We start from the raw sequence: 25,380 nt of genomic DNA on the forward strand, positions 1-25,380 counted from the left end.
AAAACAACTACGATGGTTTCCAGGGGGAACCTCGTGGAGGTCAACCTAAGTGGATATATTTTTAGCAATGAGGCAATTAAACCTTATTACTAACAATCCCTTTCGCCCCGACTCGAAAGTAGTGAGAAACATGACATTTTTAATAAATTATATTTCCGTCCATTTTTTGCCGTGTGGTCCGGCATAGAATGAGCCACCATTATTACAGTGGGTATCGTAAAAGATCATTAAGGGAACTGAAAGTTCGAGTGATAGGCAGCAGCGACTCTCCTAACTGCTTTTGCCAACTCGCCTGCCAAACGGGACAACTATACACTGAACTAACTGAACTGAACAAATTTTGCCAGTAGTTGACGTGCACCGCTTGGCAGGTGGATTGGCAACTACAATAAGGCTTTTGGTGATATTTTGAGAGATGCTGCTGCCCATTTCTCGACTATTAAGTTCCCTGAGTCATCTCTTACGACACTCACGGGAAAGGAAGTGGTGGCACATTCTATGCCAAGACTACCCGGCACTGTTGTCCGTTGTTAAAATCCTTTGAATAGTTTAAAAGATCTAATCGTCCAGACTGTTGGAAGAGATTTTATTTTATACTATTTAGAGATAAAGTCATTATTTGTTGAGCCCTGTACAGCATATAATATGATGGAAACCGATTGAGACATAAGTGCCCTCGTGTTGCTAATCGTCCAACGAGAGTGACGTCCGTTATTGATGGCACAGCATTAATCTTACTCAGCTGTCCGCAGCCAGTTCAGTTTTCACTTAATGATATTTGTTTTCATATTAGACTTTCAGTTCTTTCATTCTATTTCATGAAGGTATTAGCGTATTTAGAATTATTACCTAGAGAGGTATGGTCTTTTAAAAGAGACCAACGTGTAGTTTTAAATATGTATTTTACTGAACTAGGTATTTTTGCGGACGTCCATGTCACAGGTTAATTAATTCGAATTATTTTGTTTAATTCCTCTACCATTAGTATGCGTATGCCTGCCGACACATAAAGATTGATTACTATTATTATTGCTAGAAGTTTCATAATATTCCATATTAGCCATAAATCTCCTGCCGTCAATCAGTCCACGCATATTTTGCGGTAGGCGTTTCACTTCAAACATTCATTTTTAGACATCTTTTTGCCCATAACTAAAAGCTCCGCTTCTAAACCTGGGATGGGCGTCAGACAATTCTGGGATGGGCATAGCTTACTCACCACTATTCATCTTCTTTAAATACGCCTATGACGTAGAGGAGCTTAAAGTATAGTAATATTTAATTTTTTTAAATTATTTTTGGTTTATCGTATTCATGGACCATATTGTCCCTGTCTCTGTGTTCAATTAAGGTGGTATAGAGTAGTATCTTGCTATAATAATAAAGGAAAATCACACACGGCTTCCCCTTAAATACGCCAATAATTTTATTTATAATGCAGATAAGTTGACAGAGCGGTATCTTCATACTGCATTCTACTTCATTCACATAAAAAAAAAACATTTTTTTTACAACACGGGGCAAACGAGCATGCAGCTCACCTGATGGTAAGTGACTACCTCCGCCCATGGTCACCCACAACACCTACGGCATTGCAGGTGTGCTGTCGGCCTTTTAAAAAGGAATATGCTCTTTTCTTGAAGGTTATGTTGTCATATACACATACATATTAAAAGAACACTAAGGGTGTCTCCCGTTTGTGCAGACCTTAATTCCTTTTTAGCTAAATGTTGGTCTACTTGCCCATCCTAATAGCTACCCGCATACCAATTTCAGTGTTCTGATTAGCGGTTTGACCTGTCCTCTAGACAGGGTGCAAACGAATCTATACGTAGACATAGGTAATATCCGGTATCTATATATTGATTGCTTCTGGACATTGATGGCCACACATTGTGATATCGTCCATACCAGTCGAATATATATTCGAATTTATATATTGGATAACATATAGTTTATATATATATATATATATATATATATATATATATATATATATATATATATATATATATATATATATATATATATATATATATATATATATATATATATATATATATTATTGGGCCAATACGCATATAGATGTTAAAACTGCAATATACAGATATTGCTATATATTACTCGGCCTTATCTATATGTAGAATCGTTTCTTTTAACACTCGCTTGAGAAAGAACATCTCATTCTATCTCATGGATTCGCCAGAATCAAGTTACCAGAGGGAGACTTTGTACTAAAGTCATTTGCTTGGATACCTCTGTCCCATTCGTGTTTCTACCGCGAAGCAGTTGCGCTTGGCAGGCGGGTTGACAACCGCAGACAGGCTTTGATGATGTTTTAAGAGGGGCGCTGTTGCCCGCCCATTAAGTTCGCTTAGTCGTCTCTTACGACGTCCATAGGCAAGGAAAGGAGTGGACATTTTACGCTGGCATCGCACAGCATATTTAGTTATGGAAAAATTTATGTTATAGGGTTAAATTTAAAAATAAAAACTGTACAAAAATATTAAAAATATATTCGAAATTACCAACGTAAATACGAGTAGTATATAATGATTCGTAATGATGCTATTTTTTACTGATTGTTTTGATTTATATCTAAGTATAGATTTATAATATTTATCATTTGGACATTATCGAAAATGGTGTCATTTTAATAAATACATTTATATTAATTTGTAAGCAATGCGTATATAGGTATACTTATAAAATATAGTTCCCATTTCATATTAAAAATTTGAATTAATCTGGAAAATTTTTAATCAAATAGCTTGCAACACTGAAAAAAATGGTGCGCTTTATTTAATAAAAAAAAAAAGTATCGAAATGTAGTTAGCCCTATATCAATTTAGTTAACTAAATGTTGACTTGTTTTATGTTACCTACATAGTATGAGAGGCACAATTTATTTTATCGTTTTTTTGAATTTTTGACTCATAAAATTTATTTATTTTTTTAAAGAACACCAGCAGAATATTGCATTATAACATATAGGTATAACAAACATTAAATATAATACAATATTAATGCACATGCCTATTATAAGTATTCACAGCATTTGCTTTAACATAGTTGTAAAGTCTGTCCTAGTATATTTTAGCCTTCTACAGTGGCTTCCAATATGTGCGATCCTCCCCTTTTCAATCTGGGAGCTTGGTTCTTTTCATTGGGAAGGTTATGCCCATAAGTAATCACGCTGGCTAAGTGGGTTGGTGATAGGAATTTTGAAAAGCATTTTTGACTAGATTTTTGACAGGATTTTTAAAGAAGTTTAGGAGAAAGGATAGGAAGTCCCTACGTGGGATATGATAGTGACATCTGTGGGCTTCGGAGCCCGTATTTCCGTACCCGAGAAGATGAACACACTGAAAAACAACATTCATAATCATCATCACCTTATCAGTCGTTACCTGTTCTCTGCTGAACACAGGCCCTTATAGGAGATAAGGGCCGTTTTACCAGTAGTTGCCACACTTGGCAGGCGGCTTGGCAACTGCAGTTAGACTTTGGCGATATTTTAAACTGGACCCTGTTGCCCATCCCTCGACTATTAAGTTCCCTTAATCGCCTCTTACGACACCCACGGGAAAAGAAAAAGTGGTCCATTCTATAACGGGATCACACGGCAAAATTATGTCATTATAAATAAAGTTTATTCGAAACTAGCGGCCCGTCCACATTTCGGCGTCGCACATTTTTACATTTTAAAAAGTCACCATTAAGGCTGCACACGCGACGGAAGCTTAAAAATGGAGTAACTACTCCCATTTTCCCAACATTTCCTTTCACTGCTCTGCTCCTATTGATTGTAGCGTGATGAAAAGTATACTATAACCTGCTCAGGAGTATGAAGAATGATTGTACCAAGTTTCATTAAAATCCGTCGAGTAGTTTTTGTTTCTATAACGAACATACAGACAGACAGACAAAAATTTTACTGATTGCATTTTTGGCATCAGTATCGATCACTAATCCCCCCCCTGATAGTTATTTTGGAAATATATTCCATGTACAGAATTGACCTCTCTACAGATTTATTATAAGTATAGATAGATTTGTTTTTTTTTTCTATTCTGCTTGTGAATGTTTAATGCGGTAGATAAAAGAAATTGATGAAACATACTTTTTCATCACGAGAGTTATTATTCTACAAAAACATATACCACTCAAAAAAATTAATACTCCCAACCATGTACGCATCCACGCTGCTCACTCACTCATGTGGAACGTACTATGGTATTAATCTCTACTAGTATTCGTGTCACACACCATGCTTTTATCATAATGAGATTTTTCTTTTTTATACAGATGGAAATAAGTAATGCATCGAAAATACGTCGAAGAGCAAATAAGTTACATGTTTTGAATGATTTTCTATACTAACATTATCAGGTAGGAAGATTTTTTGTTTTTAATTTTTTTTTTTATTTCCGCTCTTAATTGTCCATTGCTGGACATACGGAGCATTCCCCATAAGGGGACTTTTGCCAGTAGTTGCTACGCTTGGCAAGCGGGTTGCCATATGCAGTTAAGCTTTTACAATGCTGCTGCCCATCCCTCCACCACAAGCTCCTTTAGTCGCCTCTTACGACACCCACGGGAATGGAAGGGATAGCCCATTTAACGCACCATTTAAAAAATAATAAATACCTACAGTAAATTTTAATGAGAAGTGATACAAAAGGTGGCTTTATCGCTAAGCAATCTCTTCTAGACAACCTTGTTAGTTAGTAATTACATTATTTAGTGAGTAACATTGTATTTTTTTTTTACTATTATTTCAGCCGTTTGTCCACTGCTGAACATAAGCCATAAGAAGGATAGCCTATGTTCTTCATCATTCTTAATACTAAATGTATACCAAATTTCGTAACAATTGGTAAAGCCATTAAGGTTGTAAGAGATAACAAACAAACTCACTTTCAAATTTATAATATTAGTACAAATTTTGAAATATAAAAATGTACATTATAAAAATTTACAAATTAACAAAACAAACAATATATCTTATTTATTTATTTAATTCTTTATTGTACACACTAGTTTTGAGAATAAGACAGTGGTAATCAAAAGTACAAAGGTGAGCTTAACTCTGATAGAGTTTTCTTCCAGCATACCCAAAATGATCAACCCAAATGTCTTAATGATATAATAAACATGGTTGTGTTCATGTTACGAGAAAACTTTATAATAAGTAACAAAGTCTAAAATACAATCCACACGAGTTTTGTGAAAGTCCTCAAACTAGCATCATACAATTTTAACTGGGAATTCAACAGACATAATAACAAGTTAGTAAACATTGGGCAACATTCTCCAAAACGTTGTTTAAACCTCAAAGTTGTACAACAAAAGAACTATGATGGTTAAGAGCTGCCAACCAAAATGTGGGACAAACTTCACTAATTAGAAAAGTTTTGTGACGAGACCATCTGCGTCTAATAGTTCGTATGGAATTTTACTACCCCACACTAGGTGCTCGTAAATTTAACGTAAGAACTAATCAAAGAACGTGCAACTAATGTATTGATGGCAAGTCTTTGATTGGACATATTTGTGGAGATCGCTTGCTGCTGTTAGAGTTGTGTGTCTGTGTGAACGGTTCCTGAACTTTAATCAGATCTTGTACTTTTTTTTAATCGATCAAATGGAATGATAGCTCCGCCTGCGCTATTGGGATACATTGGCGAGGATGAAGCCAAGTCAGTTGACCCATCGTGAAGAATTGGACAAGAATTCACCACTGTCGTTTTCAGGAGTAACCGCGTGGAGGTCAACTAATACAAGAAAGTTCTCTCCCAAGTCTAGTATTCAGTACTAGTTTTTTGTCCGCAATAGGGCTAGGTGGGGGCCTCGGGGCGAGTCCCTTTGCCCCAGTTTCATCTCCGAGGGTAACTAGCCCATTTATGGAATCAAACTGGTTAGATTCTTTCTATATATATATATATATATATATATATATATATATATATATATATATATATATATATATATATATATATATATATATAATTAAAATATCAGATTATTCTCGTTTTTTGGTTTTCATTTCATCATTTTCTAGAAAACAGTTAGTTTTTTTCAAAAATATTTTAAAATGAATTGTTAATTCTGTTTTGGAAGGTACGTAAAGACGTTGTTAGTATTACTTCATTAGTGGTTTTTCCAAATAATGAAATACAACAATACTGTTGCCCAGAAACTCCTAATAGTAGGGGACAATACCTTCTTACACAAATGTTTCAATATTTTTGGTTTGCAGTCTACTAAAGCAACAAGAGTAAATATAACATTATATTTATTTATTTATTTATTCATTAGTACAAATATGTGTACATGGCGGACTTAATGCTAAAAGCATTCTCTCCCAGTCAACCATTATATGCATATAATAGTTAGTAATTTTATTATTTCAGTCTTCTCCATAAGCGGAGTTTTGCCAATAGTTGCCACACTTGGCAGGCGGGTTGGCAACCACAGTTAGCCTTTAAGAGATGTTTTAAGAGGAACGCTGCTGCCCATCCCTTGCCCTCCTTTACTCAACTCTTACGACACCCACGGAAAAGAAAGGGGTGGTGGGGTATTCTAGCCAAGATCATACGGCATAAAATTTTGTAATATTCAGTCTTAAATTTTACAGTCTGGATTTTCTGGGATCTAGACTTCAATATTTAGCACCAGTAAGGTGAGACATACGGTGGATTTACGTTCGAAGCGGTTTTAAGTTAAGAAATAATATTAAACCTCCTGTATTATCTAATATTAAAATGTCTAATATAAATGATAATACTTTGTAATCTATAGCTATGAAGCTTGAATATGAAATTTCAAGTTTCTAATTAGGGAACTAGTGCCGTCACTTTGATACTATCTCGGGTAAATTGGGTCAATTCGATTATGAAACTTTTAAGCTTTTAATACTAGCTTTATACGTGGTATAATATGTTCTACAACTGTTTTTCAATCATTATGGTCAAGACATTATGGTGTTGAAGAGATTTTTGTCGATATTATATATGAGGTTCTAGATAAATCTATTTATATTTATTTATTTATTGTTATTAATGGCAAACAAGCTCACGCTCCACCTGATGGAAAGTGGTAACCGTCGCCTATAGACACGAGTAGTAGCATGGACATAACAGAGTATACTGTTACGCCCATGATACCCCACATGCGTTGCCATTCCTGAGGAATCAGGTATTACGCCTCTGTACCCCTGTACATTAACTGCCATATCCCATCCTTCAAATCGAAACAGCTATGCAAACACATCTGCTTTACGGTAGAAACACGAGTGGGACAGAGGTGTCCAAGCAAATGACTTTAGTACAAAGTCTCCCTCTGGTGTTTCAAAACTTTCAAAAATATAACACGGTTTGTGTTATTCACCAATAATGCAGCTTTCAGAGTTTATACATTATAAACAAACAATAAAATTTTTCCTGTTTGTAATCTACATCTGCATCTACACTAATATTTTAAAGAGAAAAGATTTGTATTTTTGTGTGTATGTTTGTAATGAATAAACTCAAAAACTTCTTTGCCGATTTCAAAAATTATTTCACCACTAGAAAGCTACATTCACTCTGAGTAACATAGGCTATATTTATTGCTAGAAAATATTAAGGATCCTTACTAAAACTTTAGTAACGTAACTCAAGGTGTAAAAAAATGCTTTAAAATATCTTTCGTCGCGTGCGCCGAGGAAACTATTGGTGATAAAACAAAAGTATGTTCTACAATACTGAAAAAAATGTCAATAACTACAAAAAACTTCGCGATACTATATGTCCAACTATTATCTTTATGTCACAATAACCACTTTAAATGTCCACCCGTGCGAAGCCGGGACGGGCCGCTAGTATTAAAGTACAGAGAGAAACTGAAGCACTGTATAACAAATTACTTGCACACCACGGCTGTCATTACAAAGTACAAAACAAGCATTTGTATCGCTAACAAAAAGCCTCCAAAGCGCTAAGCGGGAATTCAAATCTGACACGGTGCAAAACAATCGTTAGTATTCTGTAATCGTAGAGCGGGCGGTCTCACAAAAATTCTTAAACTGTATTTAAAATCTGGAATTTGCTCAGCAAAACTTTACAACCGACTCAGCTTAGCTAAGGGACGTTTAAGTAATACCAGCTCTTGACTACAACTGTTAATAGCTGCGACGCGATAAACTTAAATTGAGTTCAGATAATTTTAGATTTTCTTCCACAAACCAGAGGGATACTTATTATATTTTCTGTTATTCCTGTCTACGTTCGACTTGTAGATGGTATAATATACTATATGGTGTAAAGTCCACTATTTACACAATCTGGATGTATTAAAGTTTAATAAATAAATAAATAGATAAAAAAAGTTTGTCTGTAAGAGATTGCCCTAGCGATAAGACCGCCTTTTGTACCTTTATGTGAATATTTCAATCTGTATTTATGTTACTGTATTTCACTTAAATTATTCACTTGTCATTGCATATTTTTATTTATGGTGCAATAAAGTGTTAAATAAATAAATAATAAATAAATAGATACTGTATACATAAATACAGTACTGCTCATGTCTATAGGCGATGGTTACCACATTCCATCAGGTGAGCCATCAGTTTGTTTGCCATTCTAAGTTTGCATAAAAAAAATACTTTATCTAAATTGTCATTCGAAAAAACGTTCATGTTCACTTTTATAATTTATTCGAGTAGTGAGTATTATCTACTATTCTCATCTTCGTTTTTTTTTTACTATTGAAGTGGCAATCAAGCATACGGCCCACCTGATGGTAAGCGGTTACCTTAGCCTATGAACGCCTGCAATACCAGAGGTATTACGCGCGCGTTGCCAACCCTGAAGAAACCTCTTTACCCCCCTTTTGAAGAACCTCATGCTGTAGTGCCGAAACCTCGGCAGGGAGTTCATTACATAACCTGAGTGTTCTTGGGAGGAAACATCGTGTATAACATAGCATATCTTATATACTATCATATATTTGTTATATATTTGCATATTTATATAAATTTTAGTATGTTTATTACTTAACATTCGTACTGCATTCGAGCATTCTAACACATCTCTAAGTTTGACTGGGAGAGAATGCTTTCAGCTAAGTTCGCTTCGTAGACATATCTTGCATTAAAGTATAAATTATAATAATTTATACATTAGTAAATATAGATTTACTAATGTATAAATTATTATTTATACATTTTATTTATACATTACGTTATATTACTCCTATTTGTATTTAAGTTTGAAGAGTGGGATATGGCAGTGAAATTACAGGGTACAAGGCATCATAATCTTTAGAAATAGCAACACATGAGAGGTAGCGATGCCATTTTGAGTATCATAATAAAAGAGATTTTTTAAGAGCATTGTAGAAGGAAAAATAGTGGGCAAAAGAGGAAGAGGAAGACTGAGGAATAACTACATGGGACAGATAAAAGAAACACTAGGTGTCATGTCGTATAGGGAGATCATGGATATGGCCTGGGATAGAGATAGCTGGAAGAAGATGCATGAATTAGTTGCACCGACAAGAGGAAACTCTTAAATGAAAAAATAAAATAAAAGAGAAATAGAAATTGATCTAAGTTGAAGCAAAACTTATACAACCATAAATCATTATGGGAGTAAACCCAATGAAATACAATGATGAAGAATTTGATGATTACATTAAATGACTAAGAATTACAGAAATCTATGCAGAACTTGTCCTCTGTTCGCTGCTTCATACGCGTCAGTTTAAGAAGAAGGAAAACCAATGAAGTCGACAATTTATAGATGATGTATCCTGATAAGACATACACTAGATTTTAAGTTAGACCTTCAGGAATTCAATTGTGGAAATCGCATCTAATTTGGTGCAGTAGTTTTTGCGTGACGCTGGATCAGACATACGAGAGACGAAATTTCTAAAATCTATTTATTATTTCAGATTATACTGGCCTTATTAAGAGCAGAGAGTTAATTAATTTTTCTTAAATATTTATGTACAGAGATCGTATAATTACCATTCTATTATATTAATTAATATATTCTATTATATTTAACCAGTTGTGTTTGCATGGCTGTGTTTCGGTTTGAAGGGTGGGATATGGCGTGAATTTATTGGGTACAGAGGAATAACACCTGAGTCCTCAGGAATGGCAAGGCATAAGAGGTATCATGGGCGAAACAGTATACTCTGTTATGTCAATGGTACTGTTCATATCTATAGGCGACGGTTACCAATTTCCATCAGATGGGCCGTCAGCTTGTTTGCCATTCTAAGTTGTATAAAAAACTTGTTGTGGTCCCGGTATAGAATATGCCACCCCTTCATTTCCCGTAAGTGTCGTAAGAGAGACGAAGGAAGAGCGAGGGATGAACAACAGCGTCCCTCTTAAAATATCTCTAAAGCCTGCAGTTGCCAATTCGCTTTCCAAGCGTGGCAACTACTGGTAAACTCCCCAAGAGTGGTCAGCAGTGGACAATTAAAGGCTGATGTGTTGATATGGTGTTAATAATAATAAACTCTTTATTGTGCTTAACAGAGATGTATACAAGGATTATGCATACAGCATACACATATATATAGATATGCACATATACAAAAGACGGCCTTACCGTTGAAAGCAATCTCTTACAGACAACTTGGCAGAAATAGAAAGTAGCGTGCTCATGCAAGTCTAACTTAAAATCTGCTATTTATTTTATATATATCATCTAGAAGTTAGTTATATTTATAGTTATATTTATATTTTATATATATTTATTAGTTTTCCTACTTCCGAAATCGATACATATAGAGGAGTAGTGATCAAAAAAAGGTCGTCTATATTAAAGCTATAAATATAATACAAAAACTCAGAGACTGTCAGAGTTTCATGTGTATAAAGAGGCGGATTATGGATTTTTCGTCGGCTTAAGTCCACAAAGTTTCGACCACAAGCCGCTATCAAGTATTAATTGCAGAAGTTATATCCACGTTTATTGCTGAGTTCTGTATCGGGTGTTTATCTTGTTTTGCCATAACGAACTCTTCTGATGGTACCAAAAAATATCGCTTTTTAAATCAGACTTCAGATCTGAAATATTTTGTATCCTTACTAGATTTACTTAGTTTTGGAAGGAAATAGGGATGATTTTCGCCTAGTAGTGGGATACCAGGGATTAATAATAAATATACCAGTATCATTTCAGCCATTCACTGTCCACTATTGGACATAAGCATTCCCCATAAGGGGAGCTTTGCCAGTAGTTGCCACACTTGGCAGGTGGGTCGGCAACAGCAGTAAGGCTTTTAAAAATGCAGCAGCATTCCTGCTGCTGTCCATTCTGCTTCTAATAATTCTGCTTCTGTATAACTGCGCTTGCCAATTCGTCTGCCAAGCGTGGCGACTACTGACAAACCCTCAAGGGGGGGGGGGGAAGGGATAGGTAATAATGAGATTTAACAACCCCATTGCTAGCAATATACCCTATCAGGTCGACCTCCACGCGGTTCCCCCTGGAAACCATAGTGGTTAATGTTTGTTCAATTGATCACTATGGGCGAACTGACCTGCCTTCATCCTCACCTGTCACCCTTCACTGGTACCTCGCCAGCGTATACCGATAGCGCAGGCGGGGCTACCATTTCATCTTCACATGATGATGAGGTTAAACATTTTATATATTTTTTATTTATACAAATATCGACTTAAAAGTGCAGTAGCAATAATTATCCACTGTATAAACAAAAAAAAACTTAAATCAGTTCCGTTTGACATAACCTTCTTCTAACGCTCTTGTTTATTTGCGACTTTGAAATAACATCTATCAGGGCCTTGCCTTTATCTAATTATTTATAGTCACCGTAATCTATGTTATTTCTTTCATTCGGCTCCTCTTATCGGCCCATTATTTTTCTCACTTTATTATACGGAGTTTCTCTGGAAGAATGTAGATATGTTTTTCGGAAGCCAATATTCAAGCCAAGCTTTGATAAAAAATATTGTTGGTTTTTATTCATAACTTTGCTAATTACCAGGAGGATATTTTCTACGAAAGTAGTTTGTTTGGTTACGTCTGTCCCATTCGTGTTTCTGCCGTGATGTAGTTGTGTTTGCATGACTGTGTTTCAGTTTGTAGGGATTAGGCAGTGAATTTTTAAGGTACATAACATAGGTAGGCATAACACCTTAGTTCTCAAGAATGGCAACCCATGAGGGGTATGATAGGCGACACAGTATATACTCTATTATGTCAATGGTCCCGTTCATGTCTAAAGGCGACAGTTACCACATTCCGTCAGCCGGGCCGTCAGCTTGTTTGCAAGTTGCATAAAAAAGAAAGATCGAAATAACATATATTGATTGACCAAGATAAAAATTGAGATGGGAGAAGGGATTATTAGTAATGGAGACTACCAGTTACATTACAAGTCATGAAAACTATCTTTCTTTTATACAACTTAGAATGGCAAACAAGCTGACGGCCCACCTGATGGAAAGTGGTAACCGTCGCCTATAGACATACGCAGTACCATGGACATAACAGAGTATACTGTTTCGCTCATGATACCCCCCATGCGTTGTCATTCCTGAGGACTCAGGTGTTATTCAGCAATTCAACATTACTGGGTACACCCAGTAAATTCACGCCATATCCCACCCTTCAAACCTGAAATGCTGAATTCCAGGTATATTCATCACGATTGGCTATCTAACCTGCCTTTTCATTCTCACTGTATCCCTAATTGGTGCCCGCCAGTGTGTACCGATAGCGCAGGTGAAGTTGCTATTTCATTACTATCCATTAAAAAAAAAAAAACATGTGTATATGTGTAAACCGTTAGCGCATTCTATTGTCAACAAAAAAAATATATATATATATACTCTATAATTATCGATACCTCGTGTTTGCAATCACTAATTGTGAGCGAAGGGAAAATGGACTGTCAGTTCTCCCTTTCACTTTGGGAATACAACAAAAACAACAGTTATTTCGGACTTGGAAACAAAAAAAAAATCGTTTTCAAACTTTGTTTTTTATTGACACGCCGCTTCTTTCACTGAAAGTATTTAAATAAAATGTGAGCACGACCCGACGGTAATAAATATCTCTAGGAGAAGAAAGCTAAAAGTTTCTTTTTCATTAATCATTTACATCCAAAAGATATATCGTAGAGATGTCCGTCAATTTCAAATGCAAGAATATCGATATAGGAGTCTACGCCTCTCCTTAAAAAAAATATATATATGTACAAACAATTTCTGTCTATCCTATTTAAGAGCTGCGCTCTTGTTGGTGGAGCTCTTGCCACTCACTACGATTTTCAGCGAGTCTCTTCACCTCTTGATACGACACGACACCAACTCCTTGCTTGATCTGCCTGATGTAACTATGTCTCGGTCTCCCTCTCCCCCTTCTTTCTTCTATCTTACCTTCTATTATAATGTTCATAAGTTCGTCGTGTCATATCAAGTGTCCTAACATTTTTTTCCCTTCTCACTTCAACAGTTCTTATAATTTGTCTCTTTTTCTTAACCTTAATAAATAATTTAATTAAACAAAAAAAAAAATGTACTTGTTTATAATATATCAGTTACAAGCTTTTACCAGCAATTCTATTTACGTACTCGAAATAGGGCGAGAAATAGTTTTTTTTTTGACCGCTATTAGCCGCAGACGACGTTTACAGCTTCACCGGGTATGAGCAGGGACGTGTACAGATGACTCTCCTAGCCCACGAGAGGGTAGCGACGAAATGTCGACTTTTACCGATGGAATGCGACAAAAAGTACCAAAATAAATAACCTTCTGCATGCCTTCTGCATTCTGTATTATTATTGCATAATTAAATTGTTAAGACGCTAAGATGTATGACAAACAAATTCACTTTCATATTTTATAATATTTCAACTTTTTTACTCTCGTTACTTGATAGAGGTGGCGAGACGCCTCTTATGTTTTAATTATGGTTGTTGTATTGGCCGTTAACTGTCCACTGCTGAACGCAGCTTCCCCCATAAGGGAGGGTTTACTAGTATGTGCCACGCTTGGTAGGTGGTTTGGATACCGAAGTTTAGTTTTTGGTAATGTTTTAAGAGAGACGTTATTACTTGTAGCAATCCCTCCATTATAAGCTCCCTTAGTCGCCTCTTATAACACCCACGGGAAAGCAAGGGGTAGCCTATTATATGCCGGGACATACACTTTATTTATGGTAGTATGCGGTATTAGTGGGCGTATGGCAAATATATTTATAATATCAGTAAGGATGATGGGGTAGGCGTTTATTGACTCAGTTGCTATTGTAGTGAATTGAACACTCGATATCGCCACATTTTGCTAGGCTATATTTATTATAATTCATAATTAAAAATTTTGTCCCAAAAAAAATCCACTTTAATTCTAACTTTGATCTAAAAACTAAACTTTTGTTTAAATTTTGATACAATTTCTACATTACCAATCTGTAAGTATATCCTTTTAGATAAAAAAAAAAACTTATAAAAAGAATTTTCTAAGTCGATTTAGAACTGTCGAAGTTATAAGTTAATAAACACAAAAAAATACAACCGAATTGAGAGCCCACTTCTTTTTAAACTCGGTTAAAAATCGCAGGGGACGAGCTTACCACCGTCACGGGGATAAATTTGGTTTATTGTGGGTGATTTTCGTCACTGTAAAGTTACTATTTATTATTATTATTTACAATTTTTATATTTCAATATTTAAAAAGCTGTAACTGCGGTTGCCAACCCGCTTGCCAAACGTGGCAGCTACTGGAAAATGTTCTCCCCTTCTATATAGGTGAGGTATATGTTTAACAGTGGGCAGTCAACGGCTGATGGCTGATGACGATGATTATTATATTCTGTTTATATTCGAAAGTTTGGTAAACAAGGCCTGGTTATGATTCGCGCTTGCGTTAATTTAAATAATGTAATTTTCCAAGTTTGGCTGTATTTGGATATTTTGATTTTATTTCTGTACTCGATAACATTTGCTATCTGATTTCATTTGGTTTGGATCTATTCATCATCATCGTCATCATATCAGCCATTACCTGTCCACTGCTTAACATAGGCCTTTTATTACAGATTATTTATGATAAGGAATTTCTTTTTATCTGTAAAAAAATCAATTGAGAGGAATATAAAAAAAGTCACACAATCACAAGATTTCAATATTCTTTAAGATAAGATACTCAGTGTTATGAGGAACCAGGCAACAAACACCGGGCAGCACGACCTAGAACAAAGTTCGAAAAACTCGAAAAAAGAAAGAATATTTAAAAAACTTCGTTTTATAAATTAATCCGACAGGGGATCAAATCCGGGACCTCATTGACACAAAGTAACGAATGAGCAAGAAACTCGATTACTAGTTTCCAAAGCCAGAAACTGTATTATTCAATTATACGTTTTAAAAGAAGAAAAGGAATCGGAAATGCAGGAAAGAAGTAAAAATTTTGTGTGGCCACAATTGTTCAACGTATAATAACAAAATCACAAGATTGCAAAGAGTTTGATTCTGAAACTACTCCAGCCAATCAGCGGTGCCAATTTGTCCCCAGAACGGAGTCCCGCAAACGACGGGTTAATGCAAAAACCGAAATAAATCTTGCACAAAAACGACTCACGATTCGTAGCGTATTCTCATTTAAAATTCTACTCCACGACGTAATTCGGGTCAAATCTACCAACGTACCATTGTTACAGTCCACAATTTGAACTGGAGTGAGATTTTATACACGTATAGAATTTTAACATACATACATACCTAAATACTGAAAATAAGTAGATATTTATAAATACGTTGCAATAATACCTTCCGCTGACTTGACTTAGAAGTATTCGTATCCACGTCTCTCTATTTCCAGTTATACCATGAAAAAAATAATATCATAGTTCATTTTTAACCCATTTTCAAACATGGTGTTGTCTATCAAATGCAGGGTTAGGAATTATTTGTTATATTACTGGTTCTGAAAAATCCCTATTTTATGGGCAGCATACTGCTGTTTCTAAAGAAAACAAAATCTCAGAAGTGGGTTTACTTCTCAGCCTCAATTTTCGGGGAAGGAAACTCCTCTGAGACGGTACTCTGAGATCATTTAAGTTCTAACATGTTAGGATGAATTCCCTGTTATTAGTGTGTAGTACGATGATAAAAGATGGCGAAGACATCCTTTGAAACAATTTCTAAGAACACAATCTATTATACAAGCAGTAAAACACATAAAGGGAGCCAAAGTCTTACCTTAGACTTAAGGGCTCAATACAATTTATAAGTTTGGCTACGGTCAGAAAGAAAGAAATAGAAGAAATTTGATTAGTTGTTTTTAGATTAAATCAAAATTTAAACAGTTTCGAATAGTCCTTTGTTTTGTGATTCCACCGCGAATTCGAAATTCAATTTCAGCTGAGATGAACAGGAAAGAAACTCAACTGTTACACTGTAAGCGTTTTTCAAAAAGTTTAATTATATAAATGTTGTGTTTATGCTTGAGGCGTTTGAAAGGAGGAGGATGGAAAGATAAGCTGCACAGAAAAAGTAGCGAACGAGGAAGTCATTAAAAGGGTCAATGAGAAAAGAACATTAATAGAAACAATAAAGAATAGAAGAGACAAAATGCTGGGCCACTTTATACGATATGACGATTTTATAAAAAGTATACTACAAGCATAAATAAAAGGCAAAAGAGGAAGGGAAAGGCCGAGAAATAAGTACATGGGACAGATAAAGGAAATATTAGGTGTTATGGAGCATAGGCAGGTCAAAGATATGGTCTGGAATAGAGCTGGCTAGAAGAAAATGCATGAATTAGTTGCCCCAATAAGATGAAACTCTCAAATAAGAAGAAGAGTATGAATTAAAACTACCATGAGGTACTAGAAAACACAACAGAAATATAGTCACAATACGAAAATATTAAAAAGAATCAAGACATTTATTCATTTAAAAAGTTTTTTTTTTTTTTTTTTTTTTTTATATTTTAAGGGCTTTTACCTTCTTCAGGTATATAAATATTGCAAAACTGTTTCATTTATCTCATACAGAAAAGTTTAGCAAACATTATAACGAGTTTCTCTTTAAACTCTATGTTCCATTTTATAAATATTGAAAACAAAGTAAATGACGCGATACTAAGTTTCTGTTCTCAGTTTTAATATCGAAACGTCAGAGGGTTATTGTGGAAAAATATTCTCGAGTCAGCGACAAACAAGAAGGATATTGATTTTATCTCTAATGTAATAATCTGAAAGTGAAGTTAACAACTGAAGTGAAATAATCGAATTCACAAACTCAACACCACAGTCATGAATGCAAAATAAGTTAAATAAATTTAAATAAGTAAAATAAATAGGATAAAAATTATAACTGACATTTGTCGAATAACCGGCTTTGCCCGCGTAATTCAGTAGGTATATAAATACTAAAATTCATGAGCAAAGCTTCGGAATATAGTGAGCTTCTTGCCAGCTGATTCTATCTACTAAAATGAATGATTGTTTTGCTTTCTTAAACCTATATCGATCCCGAATATTTAAACTTCAAATAATCACTACAAAACTGTGGTAAGGGAGCCGGTTCATTTGAATTCCGTTGCGCTATTTGAATTGGAGATTTTACAGCCTTTAATCTGAAACCGACGTTGGACGATGCCGGGAATATGTGTCGTTACCCCACTAATTAAGAGCCATGAATCTAGTGGGCTTTCTTTAGTGACGTAAAGGATTTTATCTTTGCAGTTGGTTCTATTAAGATTGTATTACGTCACTAGTGAGAGCTAATAGCTAAGTGGCAAATGTCCTTAAGTATTGGATGTCTCCAGATGCCGGTAGGTACGGGACGAGAAAGAGACTGCTAGTAATAGAAATTATCAGCATTATTGCTAGCAGGGGCATATTGACTGTGTGATCAGCTCGACTTGAGAGCACCGTGACCTGTGTCCTCTGGAAGCCATTGTGATCAATTCCTGGTGAATTCATCGCGATAAGTTAACTGACCTATCTTCATTTTTACCTATCATCTCTCACCGGTACTCTGTCAGCGTATAACGGTGACACAGGCGGGTTTAGTAATGCAATTAAAAACATCTTACAATACGGATTACCACTGATGGGAATAGCTGTAATGGGAATACTTCATAAGGACCTGAAATTGGATTGTTACTCTTCAATACTCCACCAAGTGTACTCGTATATTTACTGCATTGCTTTCAATGAGATTACGCGTATATCACTGGGGCCTTTGAATTGTCAATTCTCTTTATACTCAACGATCCGCAGTATTGAATGGAAGCCTATAAACCTTGCAATGCACACATGTGATAGTATTATCTGAATTACAAACGGGGGTAATGTTTTTTTATAATTGATTTAAATTTTTATATGCAAGTGGCATATATACTTCTTAGACTTAGGACTTTTTTATGCAATTTAGAATGGCAATAAAGCTGATGGGCTGCCAGACCTGATAGAAAGTGGCATTTATGGCATTTATACATGCTATTGCCAATCCACCTGCCAAGCGTGGCAACTACTGGCAAAACCCCCCTTATGGGGAAGCTATGTTCAGCAATGGACAGTTAATGGTTGACGTAAAAAATACATGAACAGCACCGTGGCCACATTAAAATTCACTAAAATGGTGGACGATGGACGGTTATTCCAGAAGAATAAGTCTTATGCCTCTATAAGTAGTAAAAAATCAACGTGCGAGGCGAGACGCTGTAACGCAAATCGCTGTATGCCCCCTGAAGTAGACTACCGGATGAAATTGAAACAATTGTTGGAAATAACAAACAAGCAAGTTCATAAAAAATATATATATACACAAAAAATCTATATTTTGGATAAACATATAGGAGAAATTGTATCCTATTGAATAGAAATTGTATTGTATTTAAGCGAGCAAAGCCAACCAAGGTAACCGACATAGCTCAAATAGATAAGCAACCTGAAGTGACAATGGGCTGGTATGGCTCGAAGAACTGACAACCAATGGGGAAGAAAGGTTCTCTAGTGGTAACCCCATATGGGAAACCGCAGTGTAGGACGACATCCCACTAATGAAGTGGCGACCTCAAATGCATTACAGGGAGTCAGTAGATGCAAGTGGCTCAGGATCGTTCTTTATGGCAGTCTATGGGGGAGGCCTATGTCCAGCAGTGGACGGATAATGGTTGAAATGATGATGATGTTCATCGTCACGGAATACGGCTAGTAACAAAATATTTTGAATGTTTGAATCGAAGCATTTGGCGTTCCATTGTTTCTGCCTACCCTAATGGGAGACAGGCGTGACAGATATGTATGATATGTATGTAAAATATTTTTATAATGGACTCAACGATGCAAATTGCGACATTGGACTATATTTTCACACCCCTTGAATTTTAAGATTATTACCGCAATAAAAACAAGAATGGAAGGATGATACTTCACAGTTGAAGGAATTAAGGTTTTATAACTTCACGGCTTTATTATCCGTGGGAGATAGGCAGTATTCAGAAGTTAGTAGCCCGTGAATGGGACTTGAAGAGGCTTATCCATCTTGCAAGTTGTACCCATAAATCTTATCACATAATTTGATGTGATAGCAGTTCTGAGTGGAAGGTTCGGTTATCCCTTAGTCAGGAAATCAGTGGATTAGGAAGTTGATTTTTATATAGACTCCCTACTAAATACATTACTATTATAAACATATATACATATACATACACACACACACACATATATATATATATATATACTTGGAATTTAACACGTTATTCAATCGTGAAAAATTTTTCATCGATAAAGAGGATATTTCTGTGCCTTTCACCTGCGTATTGCGACAGAAGGCGTTTTGATCAATCCGCTCTCTTTAATTGTAAAGATTGATTTAAGGCATGTCCTGTATATCCACGATAAATACCGAGCTTCAGGTCTTGTTTTATAATATGCGTCAGAGTCCCAGCGGGAATCTTCATTTCTCGCGATAAGATTTTATGCTTCCTAATGGGGTTTCGACGAATTCTGGCTTTAACAACATTAACAGCCTTTGTAGTTCTAACAGCACGTGGTCGCCACAATATTTTCTGGTTTTCGACAGAGGAATTGTTGTTGTATCTATTTAATAGTACGATATATGAACATACTGCTGTCATCAAGCTTTTGAAGTGTCTGGAATATGACCGACGGCGCGATGGCTCCATACCCACTTTGTGCAAGGCGAAAATTGCAACCCTATTGTCTTTAACACCCCATTATTTATATTTAATGACAAATATGAAAATATATGTAAAAAGGCGCGAAATCAAAAGAAGTTTTTAAAATAATAAACGTGTTCCAAATTCAAAATATTTAAGAATTAAAAATTCAAAATAAGAAAAGTGTTTTATGGCCAGACTAGTTACATAAACATGTTAATCAAGACATAACATAACATTTTATAATTGTTTGAAGTCAAAATACATGAAATTTGTAAGAGCTATTGTAAAATTACGTCTTGAAGTTCAAATATTATAAATTATAACGAAAGCCAGTACCAATTAAAATTTCAGCTTCACATAATATTAATTTGCATATAATTTTCTATGTTAGACAATTTAGACTGCGTGTACAATACTTGAAACGTATTTTCTGCGGTATAAAGTCGAAATTCGTATAACAGTAATGTACAAGTTTTTATACGTCCGCTATTAATCTTCTAAAGTCAGTTATATGCGTAAATGAGAAAATTGTATTAAATTCAAGGAACACTTTCGGAATTTACTTTTTCTTTAAACATTTTTTTTTTTCTACCGATAAAGTTTTTTTTTTCTCTGAATTAATTGACTCAGGAAAATTTGTTCTTGTCTTTATAAATTTGCCTTTTTGATACATACCAGTTATGTCCGCGACCAGGGACTAATCTAGGGGAGCGGCAGGCAGGTAAGGGCAGATGGACAATTTTCAATATTTTTCATCGCATAATCACATTTCTTTTTTTCTAAAGGTGGACTGAGAGAGAATGCTATATAGTATTAAGTCTGCAAGTGGTCAATAAAGAATAAATAAATAAATGAAATGACCAAAATTTGTTCATTAACAGTTCATATCCTCACTAATATTATATTTCTACTAAAATATTGTAAATATATAAATATACAGTAGAACATATAACCTCGTCCTTTTTTCAGTTAAAAATGGGTTTTAATGAATGAATGAATGAAAACTCTTCATTGTTCCCTTCGAAGAATGATTCAGATTACAAAGATTAACAATATGCACACAAACAAAATGAATTTAAAATAACATAAACATAATTATATAAAAGCAAGATAAAGAGGCAAGATTTTAGTTACCTTTTTACACCTTAGCGACAAACAATCTTTATAAAATTTGACACAAATATATTAGTTTGTGTCAAATTTTATAAAGGACGTTATAAGGGTGTTATTGCGGGCACAAGTATACTAGGTTGTGACTGCCATTTTACAATAACTCATCCATTCCATACACTCACAAATTAAACAGTCAAGATTCACCTAGAAAATATTATTTGGACAAATTATATTATTGTATTTTACCTATTATATTTTATTTGTACCTTAAATTTTACCGTTTCTTTTTTTTATATATACTCGTATATTGTGTCATTATGCCGTGTAGGGAAGATCACTGCTTATCCTAAAGTACAGGATTTACCTACCTAAGGAGCAGGGTTTCACCTATGTTTAAAGATGTTTGTAACATTTATTTTGAAATAAATTTATTATTACTTAAAAAAAAGTATGTATGGTATATATATTATATAAGGCAGCAAATATTCCTTTTTGATTGGAACAGATACTCATGGTAGTTTTATTTATAATTCAATATTAACACCATCTAGCGGATTCTACTGTAAACATATTTACATAATATTCATCATCATCATCATCATCACCCTTTGTCCTAGTCCTTTGTCATTAGTCAGTATTTGTCCTATCCTATATAATTCTATACGATTTTATGCAGTGAAGAAATTTAGCCCTCATGATTTGCTCAATAGATTTTATTTCGTTTATATTTTAATATTATTTATAAACAGAAAAAGAAAGTAGAAAAAATATAATGTGGATAAGAAAGTAGTGTTTGAATTATTTATCATTATATTATATATTATTAAGACGTGGACACAGTTATTAATTTAATTATTTTATTTATTTTTAATGCACAGTGAAATTCTATGTACATATGGCGGATTTAACATCGGGCGGTGTTCTCCACCAGTCAACCATTGGGCAAACCGAGAAATACTTAATAATAATATAATATATATAATAGTAATACTTAATATATTATAAACATATAATTAGACTTATATAATACATACACATATAGGTTAAATTAATAAATATATATATATATATATATATATATATATATATATATATATATACATAAATAAATAAATATATACATATATTATTATAACAAATAATTAACTGTATTAAATGAGCAAATAAAACAGTCTATGTATCAAACAGAGTAACCAGCAAAGTTAAATTTAAAGGGAAAATAAGAAATAAAATAATAAATAAACTGGAATTAATTAATTATCCTAAATAAGGAATACATAGTTGCAATAAAAATGCTTTGAAATACCAATAAAATAAAACTTATGCATTCCAGAACTCTTCTATAAAAATGCTAGATTCAATAATGGATCTTACAATTAAATACAATAGATACAATATATTAATATATCTAAATAAAACGTAATTATTATTAGTTATAAATTAAATAAATGTAGAAACAAACTTACCGGAATTAACTCAAAGAGCCAACAGAATTCACATTTCGCTCCAAACAACAAACGAAAACAAATTTAATAATAACATCATAAAAAAAAATATCACAAAATTATTTATTCCTTTTACAAAAAAAAAAAAAAAACGCGCGAAAATTCAATCGCGAACGTCAACTTTCGTATTTAAACACGAACGTGGGGAAACTTGCTACGGGCAAAGCCACTCACGTCAATACAGCCCGAGTTTCGAAACGCACTGAATTTCGCTAGGAGCTTGTAGCATCCCCGAGATCCCGGTTTACTGGTTTAAAACTCCAATCGTATGCAACCGGGACTTTATTGCTTACATGATAAAGTTCAATTTTGTGATGTGTAAAGTTTGGCGATATTTGACTTATATAACATTTCGTGGACATACGGATATAGTAATTCGTGTGCGACGTTGAGGTAAGCTTCTGAAGCCTTTAGAATATTAACATGCTTGGTTATATCATCGTGTATTGTTCCTGACTAATGTGCTGGCTATTTAAAGAGTACAATATATGTGAAGGACGATAAATATGGATTTATTTCATTATGAGATTTACCGGCATTAAGGGTACAAATGATATAGTATGTAGACATTATGAAGGTAAATCCTCATTATAAATGTACACAATTCATTTAGATTATTTGCTCTTGTTACAAATACTTGGTTGTATTTTAAATTGTTAATTTGATAGTCTTCACAGATGTAGAGTGTATAACGGGGGAGAGCATTTGAAGTCATCATAGAAAAGCAATTTGTAAGTAAAAAAACGATAATTTTGCAAATCTGTTTATCATCACAACAGGATTTAACTGACAAATTAATATAAGTCTCCCCTATGGAGGGTTTAGTTAGTAGTACCAGAGGGAGACTTTGTACAAAAGTCAATTGCTTGGGTCCCTCTGTCCCATTCGTGTTTCAACCGTGAAGCAGTTGTGTTTGCATGGCTGTGTTTCGGTTTGAAGGGTGGGATATGGCGTGAATTTACAGGGTACGGAGAAATAACACCTGAGTCCTCAGGAATGGCAACGCATGGGGGCTATCATGGGCGAAATATGTAGTATACTCTGTTATGTCCATGGTACTGCTCATGTCTATAGGCGACGGTTACCACTTTCCATCAAGTGGGCCGTCAGCTTGTTTACCATTCTAAGTAGTATAAACGACAGTATCAGATTACGAGCTTGTTTTATAAGAAAAATATTACAGTGGATGTTTTATTAAAAATGATCTATTTCCTTTTAGTTTTCCCGTTTGACATTTATAAATGACACCGTCTGGAATAATAAAAATAAAGTGTATATATATATCTGATATATATATATATACGACCTGAACGATACGGGCGTGAGCTGTAACTTTAAAAAATTCTACGAAATTTCTAAAAAATTCTAAGGAAAAAAATTAATCTTAAACGGATTGATTCCTGGAATATTAATTTTTCAAAATGTAATAATCCTTCTTATAAAATAGGCCTTCCTCTTAAGGGAGGTTTTGTCAGTAGTTGCCACGCTTGGCAGGCGGATTGGCAACCGCAGGTAGGCTTTTGGTAATGTTTTAAGAAGGACGCTAATAAAAGTGTCGACTGTCTCACGAGACAGTCTGCTCATGTCCAATAAATTAATTAATTTGATTCAATGTTTCGATTTCCAGCTAAATTCATTTGGAGAGTATTTCTATGATAATTTCAACAAACTTGATTACCTCTATATTAAGTTCTATTGAATAAATAAATAAATTACAGGTTAATTACATATATATATGTATATACATGTATACCTACCTACATATAGTCTACCTGCTACAAGCTACATTAAATCATTTCATGGCGTTATGTCTAATAGAATGTACAATATACGCGTTATTTATTTATTTTTATTTATTTATTCATTACTACATATATGTGTACATGGCGGACTTAATGCTAAAATCATTCTCTCACAGTACATACTCAAATTACATATATAAACGAATAAATATATATAAATAACAAATATACTTACACATATATAACATACGTATACTATATTGTACACGAAATTGGGAATAATATAAAGTACTTACATTACGTAAGTACTTTAGGGTGGGATATGAATTTACAGGGTACAGAGGAATAACACCTGAATCCTCAGGAATGGCAACGCATGGGCGGAACAGTATACTCTGTTATGTCCATGTTACTGCTCATGCCTATAGGCGACGTTTACCACTTTACATCAGGTGGGCCGTCAGCTTGTTTGCCTCCGTACTCAGTAAATTCACTGCCATATCCCACCCCCTCAAACCGAAACAGAGCCATGCAAATACAACTGAATGGGACAGAGGTACCCAAGCAATCGACTTTTGTACAAAGTCTCCCTCTGGTAAAACTTGAGAGATAGGATAATTTTTATTCCAATAAATGTTATGTTCAGCAGTAGACAGACAACAGATCTTCATCATCAGCAGCTGTTGTCGAAATCTCGCATTTGTGCGAAGTCGGAGCGGGTCGCTAGTATGTATATGATGACATTGGCACTATATATACTTACCAAATGTACGTACAAAAAGCTGCTGCCTGTGATGGAATAGCATTCCAGCCTTTTCTGACACACCACTCTACGTTTTCAT

At 34.5% G+C, this 25,380-nt stretch overlaps 1 protein-coding gene across 1 annotated transcript in view; it reads right to left on the reverse strand.

The window, feature by feature from the left end:
• LOC113523563 (cell adhesion molecule Dscam2-like) overlaps positions 1-22,985 on the reverse strand; it is a 224,877-nt gene extending 201,892 nt beyond the window's left edge. The window contains exon 1 of the mRNA XM_052896763.1: positions 22,758-22,985. The gene's annotated coding sequence lies outside the window, so the exon portion shown is untranslated. The remainder of the gene's footprint in view (positions 1-22,757) is intronic.
• Between the last annotated feature and the right edge of the window lie 2,395 nt (positions 22,986-25,380).

This window comes from Galleria mellonella, unplaced genomic scaffold, assembly GCF_026898425.1.
Source record: "Galleria mellonella isolate WM207_F2 unplaced genomic scaffold, CSIRO_AGI_GalMel_v1 utg332, whole genome shotgun sequence".
Taxonomy (NCBI): domain Eukaryota; kingdom Metazoa; phylum Arthropoda; class Insecta; order Lepidoptera; family Pyralidae; genus Galleria; species Galleria mellonella.